The sequence below is a fragment of the Schistocerca serialis genome, chromosome 2 (genome assembly GCF_023864345.2).
Source record: "Schistocerca serialis cubense isolate TAMUIC-IGC-003099 chromosome 2, iqSchSeri2.2, whole genome shotgun sequence".
Classification (NCBI taxonomy): Eukaryota; Metazoa; Arthropoda; class Insecta; order Orthoptera; family Acrididae; genus Schistocerca; species Schistocerca serialis.
In genome coordinates, this window is record NC_064639.1 from 381,893,097 (window position 1) to 381,905,096 (window position 12,000).

The following is a 12,000-nucleotide window of genomic DNA, read 5'->3' on the forward strand; positions in this document are numbered from 1 at the left end:
CAGAGTACTTTCAAGAATTCTGCAGTAAACCGATGTTAAGGATACTGGTCTGTAATTTTGCGGATCCGTTCTCTTTCCCTTAGATACAGAAGTCACCTGTATTTTTTCCGTTCGCTTGCGATTTTGCGCTGGGCACGAGATTCGCTATAAATCCAAACTAAAGGAAGTGGCCAATGCCGTAGAGTATGCTTTGTAAGATCGAAGTAGGATTCCATCTGGACCTAGAAACTTATTTGTTTTCAACTCTTTCAGTTGTTTCTCTACGCCAGGGATGTCATCTATACGGGAGTCTGTGCGATAGTCAAACTATGTCACAAAACTCATTATCACGTTCGCTCCCACGTCTCATGTGAGGATGGTTTTTGTGTCGATCGTCTCCTGTTTTGTTCAGTGTGTTCCAGCCAGTCTATAATGCAGAGTTCCAGTCACAAAGACCACTCACTTGTTTGGAAGTGGAGAACATGTGCGCAGCATCAACGACATACGGCTTTTTGTTCTGGATTACGAGACCACACATCTCACTACTACAACTGCTGCCATAGATTTCAGAGAACACAGATTACCATGCATACAAGAGAACTGCATTCGAATAATCGAAATATGGTAAGAGGAGAACTGGACTGAAACGCTGTATTACAAATTGATTAGAACGCACTGAAAAGTGGAGCACACGATTGATACTAAAGTCGTCCTCGCACGAGGCGTGGAAACAAACGCAACGATGAACTTTGTGATGCCATACCGTGGAATTCACGCTATGGAGTTTCCGACCCAGGTCGGCGCTTCAGTTTGGAACCGCGTGACCACTAAGGTCGCAGGTTCGAATCCTGCCGCGGGCATGGATGTGTGTGATGTCCTTAGGTTAGTTAGGTTTAAGTAGTTCTAAGTTCTAGGTGACTGATGACCACAGATGTTAAGTCACATAGTGCTCAGAGCCATTTGAACCATTTTTTTTTTTTTTATATGTTTCCGACCTCGAACGTGGAACAATGTTGCCCAAGACCACCTTCTTACGTCTCAGGCAACACCAAGTAGAGTCGTATCGGAATATATCTTTCTAAACTTCTAATGAGATATTTAGTGGTTTTGGTATTAGAATTTGCTAGCTATGGATATATGGTATTTCAAAGCATTGAAACAGCAAAGGTCTATTTTTTCTGGTACAATTTGTTATAATAAAATGACAGTAAAAGTTATGTCGATGTTCAAGTGAGCTACCAGTTCTCTCCAGAAATTTAGCTTTGCCACTAATGGTGTGGACATCCACTTAATAAAAATGAAACGCTGTCAAATGAACTTAGAAGGTATAGTGATAAACTTTTCAAAATTCAAATTCTGAACACTTCAAAGTCGCCCATATGAATAGTTTATGTAGCACATAATAGGAAGCGTGTACAGTCCATGTTCTTCCCGTGCTCACCTCCTGCAGGAGCAAAGAATGCTCCATTTGTTAAGTACAGATGTTATTATCTTGCATGCAGCTGAGATGGACATTTCTAACCATCAGTATTGTGGATTCATGGTAAGAGCGTTTATTGCTTGAGCTGTATTGGTGTAATTTTATATTACATGTTTTTTTTTTCAGCTTTGCAGTGTGTTTTCAGGGTGAGCAAGGTTAGGCGTTTGCCCGGTATGCGTCGTTGTATGATACCGTGAGGAATAGTATACCCCTTTTTTCTAGCCATCTGCAGGTATTAGTCACTTCCTATTTTATTTTCTCATTCATTAATTAGTATTACGGGGACTTGAAAGCATTTGGTGTAAATTTTCAGTTTTTGCGAATATGTATGTGGAATTGTATTCCTACGCGCTATCGTTGTAGGACTGTATCTATTCGTGAACTTTCATGCTTACTCACTGAATAAGAATTGTAATTAATCTCTAGTGTCTCCTTGATCATTTTCTTCGTGAAATCATTTCTGTATCTTACTTGATATTCATTTTGCAAGTGCTCGTTTTTCCTTAATTCATATCAGCAGCTGATGCGAGCGCTACTTTTTAGAAACTAGCTGCCTTCAGCCAAATTTGTTCTTTGCAAGCAAGGTCAGGCTGAGCTGCAGAGAACTTCGAGACACAGGTTTCAGTCCTGAATAAATCGTGAGTTGGCCCCATTTTGCGGTCCATGCTTCTTGCTATTAATTTTTAGGCAATGCAGGGGCCCTTTAAATCTGTTCAAATGGCTCTGAGCACTATGGGACTTAACATCAGAGGTCATCAGTCCCCTAGAACTTAGAACTACTTAAACCTAACCAACCTAAGGACATCACACATCCATGCCCGAGGCAGGATTCGAACCTGTGACCGCAGTGGTCGCGCGGTTCCAGACTGTAGCGGCTAGAACCGCTCGGCCACCCCGGCCGGCTGTAAATCTGTATTGCACGCATTTTCTGTACAGATCGCGTTCTTGTTCATTCATGGGTCATTTTGTACAAGAAGGAAAATATTTTCAGAGCATTAGTACCGAAGTTATAGCTTCTATGCCCTCCTAAGGTTTTATATTCTCACCATTGTTGGAAACTTTCCTTTTCAAACTTATTTCCAAAACATTTTACCTAGGATGAAAGGGAATATTTTTTAGAGTTATGTTTTCCACAATTGAACACATTGGCGTGTTTACGATGTTCTTCGGGATTTTCTCCGTCCATCTCCGACGGTCGGTAACAAAGTTCAAGCGTTTCCAATCTCGAAAACAAGGTCTGTACGTGTAAGTTACATGTATGTAAGAATCCCCCCCCCCTCCCTCCATGAACCATGGGTGAACCATGGACCTTGCCGTTGGTAGGGAGGCCTGCGTGCCTCAGCGATACAGATAGCCGTACCGTAGGTGCAACCACAACGGAGGGATATCTGTTGAGAGGCCAGACAAACGTGTGGTTCCTAAATGGGGGCAGCAGTCTTTTCAAGCATCTACAGCTACATGGTTACTCTGCAATGCACACTTAAGTGCCTGGCAGACGGTTCATCGGTCCTTTGTCTTACTACCACTCTACCATTCCACTCTCGAATGGCGCGTGGGAAAAAGTAACATCTAAATCTTTCCGTTCGAGCTCTGATTTCTCTTATTTTATTACGATGATCATTTCTCCCTACGTAGGTGGGTGTCAACAAATTATTTACGCATTCGGAAGAGAAAGTTGGTGATTGAAACTTCGTAAATAGGTCTCGCCGGAAAGAAAACCGCCCTTTGTTTCAGTGACTGCCACCCCAACTCGTTATCAAATCAGTGATACTCTCACCCCTATTGCGCTATAACATGAAACGAGCTGTCCTTCTTTGCACTTTTTCGATGTCCTCCGTCAATCCTACCTGGTAAGGATCTCATACCGCGCAGCAATATTCCAGCAGAGGACGGATAAGTATGATGTAGGCTGTCTCTTTAGTGGGTTTGTCGCATCTGTCGCATCTGTTCTGCCAACAGTGCGTAGTCTTTGTTTCGCCTTCCCCACAATATTGTCTATGTATTCTTTCCAATTTAATTTGCTCGTAATTGTAATTCGTAGGTATTTGGTCGAATTGACAGCCCTTAGATTTGTGCGATTTATCGTATACCCAAAATTTATCGGATTTCTTTTGGTACCCATGTGGATGACCTCGCACTTTTCTTTGTTTAGTGCTAATTGCCACTTTTCGCACCATACAGAAATTCTCTAGGTCATTTTGTAATTGGAATTGATCATCTGATGATTTTACTAGACGGTAAATTACAGAGTCATATGCAGACAATCTAAGGGGGCTGCTCAGATTATCACCTAGATCATTTATATAAATCCGGAATAGCAGGGGGCCTATGACACTACCGTGCGGAACGCAAGATATCACTCCTGTTCTACTAGATGATTTACCGTCTCTCACTAAGAACTGTGACCTCTCTGAGAGGAAATCACGAATCCAGTTACACAACTGAGACGTTACTCCATATGCACCCAGTCTGATTAATAGTCGCTTGTGAGGAACGGAATTAAAAGCCTTCTGGATATCTAGGAATATGGAATCAATCAGACATCCCTTGGCGACAGCACTCATTACTTCATGGGAATAAAGAGCTAGCTGTGTTGCACAAGAACGATATATTCTGAATTCGCGTTGGTTATGTATCAATAAGTCGTTTTCTTCAAGGTGATTCATAATGCTCGAGTACAGTATATGCTCCAAAATCCTACTGCAAATTGAGGTCAGTGACATGGGTCAGTAACTCAATGGGTTACTCCTACTTCCTTTCTTGAATATTGATGTGACCTTTGCTACTTTCAAGACTTTAGGAACAAACCTTTCGTCAAGTGAGCGGTTGTATATGATTGCTAAGAAAGGCGCTATTGTATCTGCATACTCTGAGAGGAACCTGATTTGTATACCATCTGGACCGGAAGACTTGCCTTTCTTAAGTGGATTGAGTTGTTTCGCAACACCTAAGATATCTACTTTTATGTCACTCATGCTAACAGCTGTTCTGGCTTCGAATTCTGGAATATTTACTTCTGAATTACAGAAAACTGTATTTAGTAACTCCACTTTAGTGGCACCATCATCGGTAGCATTTCTATCGCTATCGCGCACTGACGGTATTGACTGTTTTTTACCACTGGTGTACTTTACACACGACCAGAATCTCTTTGGGTTTTCTACCATATTTTGAGACAATATTTCATGGTGGAAACTATTAAAAGCATCTCGCATTGACGTCCGCACTAAATTTCGAGCTTCAGTGAAACTTAGACAGTCTTGGGGATTTTGCGTTCTTCTGAATTTGGCATGCTTTTTTCGTTGCTTCTGCAACAATGTTCTGACGTGTTTTGTGTACCATGGTGGATTAGCCCCGTCACTTATTAACTTATGCGGTATGAATCTACCTATTGCTGTCGAAACTGTATCTTTGAATTTGAGCCATATCTGATCTACACTTACATAATTAGCTTGGAAGGAATGGAGACTCTCTCTTAGGAGGGCATCAAGCGATTTTTTATCTGCTGTTTTAAGTAGATATATTTTGCGTTTATTTGTAGTGGTTTTGGTTGATATGGTTTTGAACCTCGCTATAATGACCTTGTGTTCACTAATTCCTGTATCCGTCATGACGCTCTCTATTACATCAGGATTATTTGTGACTAACAGGTCAAGAGTGTTTTCGCAACCATTTACAATTCGTGTGGGCTCATGAACTAATTGTTCAAAGTAATCCTCAGAGAAAGCATTTAGTACAATTTCGGAAGATGTTTTCTGTCTACCACCGGCTTTGAACATGTATTTTCGCCAACAAATCGAGGGTAGATTGAGGTCTCCACCAATTATAACTGTATGAGTGGGGTACTTATTTGTAATGAGATTCAAGTTTTCTTTGAAGCGTTCAGCTATTATATCATCTGAGTCGGGGGGTCGGTAGAAGGAGCCAGTTACTATTTTGGTACGGCTGTTGAGTATAATCTCTACCCATAGTAATTCGCAGCAACTATCTATTTCAACTCCACTACAAGATAAACTACTACTAACAGACACAGACACACCACCACCCACTTTATTTAATCTATCCTTTCTGAACACGGATTGCGCCTCAGTAAAAATTTTGGCAGAATTTATCTCCAGTTTTAGCCAGCTTTCTGTTCCTTTAACGATTTTAGCTTCAGTGCTTTCTATCAGCTCTTGACGCTCTGGTATTTTTCCAACACAGCTACGACAATTTACAACTACAATACCGACAATGGCTTGGTCGATTCTCGTCGTTTCTTTGCCCTGTACCCTTTGAGTCTGGAGCAGTTTTTGATCGTTCTCAAGGCTGTCTAATCTAACAAAACGCCCAGTCCACGCCACATAGCCCCTGCTACCAGTATAGCCGCCTCCTGTGTGTAGTGGACACCCAACCTATTTAGCGGAACCCGAAACCCCACCATCCTATGGAGCAAGTCGAGGAATCTGCAGCCTACACGGTAGCACTACCGTCTGAGCCTCTGATTCAGACCCTCCACTCGGCTCTGTACCAAATGTCCCAAAACGGTCCTGTCGACGATGCTGCAGATGGTGAGCTCTGCCTTCATTTCGCTAGCAAGACTGGAAGTGTTCACCAACTCAGATAGCCGCCGAAAACCAGAGGGAATCTCTTCCGATCCATAGCGACACGCACCATTAGTGCTGACATGAACCACCACCTGCAGTTGGCTGCACCCTGTACCCTTCATGGCATCGGGAAGGACGCTTTCCACATCTTGGATGCCTCCCGCCGATATGCACACAGAGTGCACATTGGCTTTCTTCCCGTCCTTAGCTGCAGTATCACTAAGGGGCTCCATCATCCGCCTAACACTGGAGCTCCCAATGACAAGTAATCCCACCCTCTGCGCTTGTCCGAACCTCTCAGGAAGCAGCCTTTTCAGTAGTTGCAGTGCAAACAGTCTGGATGGTTGACTGATCTGACCTTGTAACACAAACCAAAACGGCCTTGCTGTGATGGTACTGCGAACGGCCCGAGGGCATGAATCTTTACTGTATGGTTAAATTGTAATGGCGTCCTCCTGCGAAAAATATTCCGGAGATAAAATAGTCCCCCATTCGGCTCTCCGGGTGGGGATTACTTAGGAGGACGTTGTCATCAAGAGAAACAAAACTGGCGTTCTACAGATCGGAGGGCGGAATGTCAGATAGGTTGGATATAGTGGGAATTAGTGAAGTTCGGTGGCAGGAGGAACAAGACTTTTGGTCAGGTGAATACAGGGTTATAAATACAAAATCAAATAGGGGTAATGCAGGAGTAGGTTTAATAATGAATAAAAAAATAGGAGTACGGGTAAGCTACTACAAACAGCATAGTGAACGCATTATTGTGGCCAAGATAGACACGAAGCTCACGTCTACTACAGTAGTACAAGTTTATATGCCAACTAGCTTTGCAGATGACAAAAAAATTGATGAAATGTATGAGGAGATAAAAAAAATTATTCAGGGAGTTACGGGAGACGAAAATTTAAGTCATGGGTGCGAGAGTAGGAAAAGGGAGAGAAGGAAACATAGTAGGTGAATACGGATTGGGGCTAAGAAATGAAAGAGGAAGCCGCCTGGTAGAATTTTGCGCAGAGCATAACTTCATCATAGCTAACGCTTGGTTCAAGAATCATGAAAGAAGGTTGTATACACGGAAGAACCCTGGAGATACTAAAAGGTATCAGATAGATTATATAATGGTAAGACAGAGATTTAGGAACCAGGTTTTAAATTGGTAGAAATTTCCAGGGGCAGATGTGGACTCTGACCACAATCTATTGGTTATGAACTGTAGATTAAAATTGAAGAAACTGCAAAAAGGTGGGAATTTAAGGAGATAGGACCTGGACAAACTGAAAGAACCACAGGGTTTACAGAGTTTCAGGGAGAGCATAAGGGAACAATCGACAGGAATGGGGGAAAGAAATACAGTAGAAGAAGAATGGGTAGCTTCGAAGGATGAAATAGCGAAGGCAGCAGAGGGTCAAATAGGTAAAAAGCCGATGGCTAGTAGAAACCCTTGGGTAACATAAGAAATATTGAATTTAATTGATGAAAGGAGAAAATATAAAAATGCAGTAAATGAAGCAGGCAAAAAGGAAAACAAACGTCTCAAAAATGTTATCAACAGGAAGTGCAATATGGCTAAGCATGGATGGCTAGAGGACAAATGTAAGGATGTAGAGGCTTATCTCACTAGGAGTAAGATAGATACTGCCTACAGGAAAATTAGAGAGACCTTTGGAGAAAGGAGAACCATTTGCATGAATATCAAGAGCTTTGATGGAAACCCAGTTCTAAGCAAAGAAGGGAAAGCAGAAAGGTGGAAGGAGTATATAGAGGGTCTATACAAGGGCGACGTCTTGAGGACAATATTATGGGAATGGAAGAGGATGTAGATGAAGATGAAATGGGAGATATGATACTGCGTGAAGAGTTTGACAGAGCACTTGAAGACCTGAGTCGAAACAAGGCCCCCGGAGTAGACAACATTCCATTAGAACTACTGACAGCCTTGGGAGAGCCAGTCCTGACAAAACTCTACCATCTGGTGAGCAAGATGTATGAGACCCGCGAAATACCCTCAGACTTCAAGAAGAATATAATAATTCCAATCCCAAAGAAAGCAGGTGTTGACAGATGTGAAAATTACCGAACTATCAGTTTAATAAGTCACAGCTGCAAAATACTAACGCGAATTCTTTACAGACGAATTGAAAAACTGGTAGAAGCCGACCTCGGGGAAGATCAGTTTGGATTCCGTAGAAATGTTGGAACACGTGAGGCAATACTGACCCTACGACTTATCTTAGAAGAAAGATTAAGGAAAGGCAAACCTACGGTTCTAGCATTTGTAGACTTAGAGAAAGCTTTTGAAAATGTTGACTGGAATACTCTCTTTCAAATTCTGAAGGTGGCAGGGGTAAAATACAGGGAGCGAAAGGCTATTTACAATTTGTACAGAAAGCTGATGGCAGTTATAAAAGTCGAGGGGTATGAAAGGGAAGCAGTGGTTGGGAAGGGAGTGAGACAGGGTTGTAGACTATCCCCGATGATATTCAATTTGTATATTGAGCAAGCAACAAAGGAAACAAAAGAAAAGTTCGAAGTAGGTATTAAAATCCGTGGAGAAGAAATAAAAACTTCGAGGTTCGCCGATGACATTGTAATTCTGTCAGAGACAGCAAAGGACTTAGAAGAGCAGCTGAATGGAATTGACTATGTGTTGAAAGGAGGGTATAAGATGAACATCAACAAAAGTAAAATGAGGATAATGGAATGTAGTCGAATTAAATCGGGTGATGCTCAGGGAATTAGATTAGGAAATGAGACACTTAAAGTAGTAAAGGAGTTTTGCTATTTCGGGAGCAAAATAACTAATGATGTTCGAAGTAGAGAGGATATAAAATGTAGACTGGCAATGGCAAGGAAAGCGTTTCTGAAGAAGAAAAAATTGTTAACATCGAGTATAGATTTAAATGTCAGGAAGTCGTTTCTGAAAGTATTTGTAGGGAGTGTAGCCATGTATGGAAGTGAAACATGGACGATAAATAGTTTAGATAAGAAGAGAGTATAAGATTTCGAAATGTGGTGCTAGAGAAGAATGCTGAAGATTAGATGGGTAGATCACATAACTAATGAGGAGGTATTGAATAAAACTGGGGATAAGAGGAGCTTGTTGCACTAGAAGAAGGGATCAGCTGGTAGGACATGTTCTGAGACATCGAAGGATCACCAATTTAGTATTGGAGGGCAGCGCGGAGGGTAAAAATAGTAGAGGGAGACCAAGAGATGAATACACTAAACAGATTCAGAAGAATGTAGGCTGCAGTAGGTACTTGGAGATGAAGAAGATTGCACAGGATAGAGTAGCATGGAGAGCTGCATCAAAACAGTCTCAGAACTGAAGATCACAACAACAACAAGGAATAATTAATATTTGTCATGTTGGAAATAATTGTGGTAGCAGGGAATTTCTGCACCAAAGTATTGTTGGCAAGAGAGACCGAAAATGGTTCAAATGGCTCTGAGCACTACAGGACTTAACTTCTAAGGTCATCAGTCCCCTAGAGCTTAGAACTACTTAAACCTAACTAAACTAAGGACATCACACACATCCATGCCCATGGCAGGATTCGAACCTGCGACCGTAGCGGTCGCGCGGTTCCAGAATGTAGAACCGCTCGGTCACCCCGGCCGACAGAGAGACCGCACATTGATATAATTTTAAAAAGGGCGGGTGAGACCACATAGGGATACATTTTAAGAAAAGAGCGGGAAAGACCGCGCATTGATACATTTTGTAATGTTAGCAGGGATTTTCTGCACCAGAAAGCATTGTTGGCAGGAGAGACCGCACTTTAGCGTCCGTAGGAAGTCAGTAGTAAGCAAGAAGTGAAGCGAGTCGGTAGCAGGTCTGAAGCGAGAGGTTGAGAGGAGCGGTGTGCCTGCCAACCACCAGCTATGATTTACAAGAGATTGTAAACGGATGTACAGAGACATCAGCTAACTATTATCATAGGAGGAACTAATATTATTGAATTATTTTTTTGAGAAACTCAAGACTACTGAAGGTATGTTTGCGCATTGCTAGTTGTAAGATTATTGTAAAAAGTATGTCCCATTTGAACGTTTGTAAAATCATTTCATTCAGAATATAATTAATTTTTGCCAGCAATATTACATTACTGATTATAATCCATCGCAAAAACCATCAACGTAAAACTTTGCAAAATTTTATTGTTGTCAAGAAAAAGTTTAACTATGAAATACGTAACTTCAGTCAAATTAATTAAAGAATAACGTCAGCTTTGGTAATAAATACAGCCACTTATTATGACAGCCCACCAGCAGCTAATAGAGTATAGTAAAACAGAGTAAGTATATTAATGTCGCAGTTCGATGTATCAGTCGGATGGCGATCCAGTAACAGTAAAAAAGGTAAGGAAGAGTTTTGGGTTATTGCAGGTAACGACTGAGGGCCACGACGACGACACATTCTATGTTTCGTCGAAATAATCAGCAAAACACTTTTAATAAGCAGCATTTAAATTTGTATGCGAAGATTGAGAAAGAGAATTAATTTCAAAGGGAAGATTTCATTTGTTACTATTAAGCAAGAGATAGGAATCCTAAGGGAAGGTGTCATAGGATATTGTAAAAGGGAAGGTTGCGTAACAAATGAGATATAGAGGAGCCGGGAATGTTTCATCTGGGACAATCTCACCCAAGGTGGCAACACATTAAAGAGGCGAGGTCAACTGGAGAAAGGTGCTTTTTGTGTCCCGCGCCGAGTTACAGAATGATGTCCTAAAAGATTTAGTTCTGCAGTGAGGAAATTAGCGAAGCAGGGGGCGGTAGTTGGATTTATGTCAAAGAAACAATGTGAGGGACATACATCTCTGAGCCATCCTAAAATACAAAGAAACTGGACACCATGAAAACTGTAGCTCTCAGGTGGTCGGCAAGCTGTAGCCAGCGAACTAAATTACTTTTTTCTCTTAATTCTTTTGCCATGGCTAAAGAAGACTAAGAAAGGACCACTGATAAGTTGCTGTAGTGTGACGTCAATATGAGGTAGCGTTTGAGTTGCTTTTTTCAAGTATAGAGGAATGGAAAACGAACTCTTTGTGTTTGAGGTTTTGCCAGTTTCTGGCGTGAGATTGTTAACAACGGAGCAATTAAATGTAACCTTTTAAGTATTGGTAGACGAATTTTGTTAAGTGTGAAATATGGAGTCCTCGTGCTAACTTCTAAAAACAAGGAATTGGGCGTCGGACGTGGAATCAAAAGGGAATCTGTTTTCTGAGGTGGTACGATACGGTTGGCGTCACTCTCAGCCGGGACAGCAGACTTCAAAGGCATCCTCCTCTGCAGCAGAAACAAGCGGAACAGAAAGATCTAGTTTACAGCAGAGCAGTTCCAGGTTCGCGTCTGATGACGGCCAGCCGTGCCATCAACAGTCTGCCCATGTTGCGTCAGCGAGTAGGGTGGGAGTCATTTCCAGCACCACCACGTCAGGATGAATGTAGATTGAGAATTCAACGTCGTCTTCAGTTTAAGCTTCCCATGTTCGACAGTACTATCACAGTGGCATGGATAACATCAGTTTTTCTTTTGAGCCACGAAGTCACTGTTATTGATCCGTAGGCAGGCTGTAGGAAATTTGTTAGGAAAGGGAGATAGATGATGTGTAGCAAATTCCTGTTCCCCACCAATTAACTTTGCCAACAGTTATTTGAATTACCCCAAGTTCATCTTAAGCAGTGTTTGATTGTGTACCAAGTAATTTCATGCTATGTCTTTTTTGCCTTTTGTGCACTTGAATTTGTGTAATAAATTCAGAATTCTCCAAATTATGCTTTGATTAAAGTACTTAGCAACCACCCAACCATTCTTGATATTTTTAAATAAAAGAATTGCAATACACCAACTTAAGTTTCACTGCAAGTGAAAAAAATTTCTGAGGGTTAATTTAATAAGTTGTGCTCATTAACTCCCGCACTGATTCTTAATGGTAGATCTGTCTCAAAA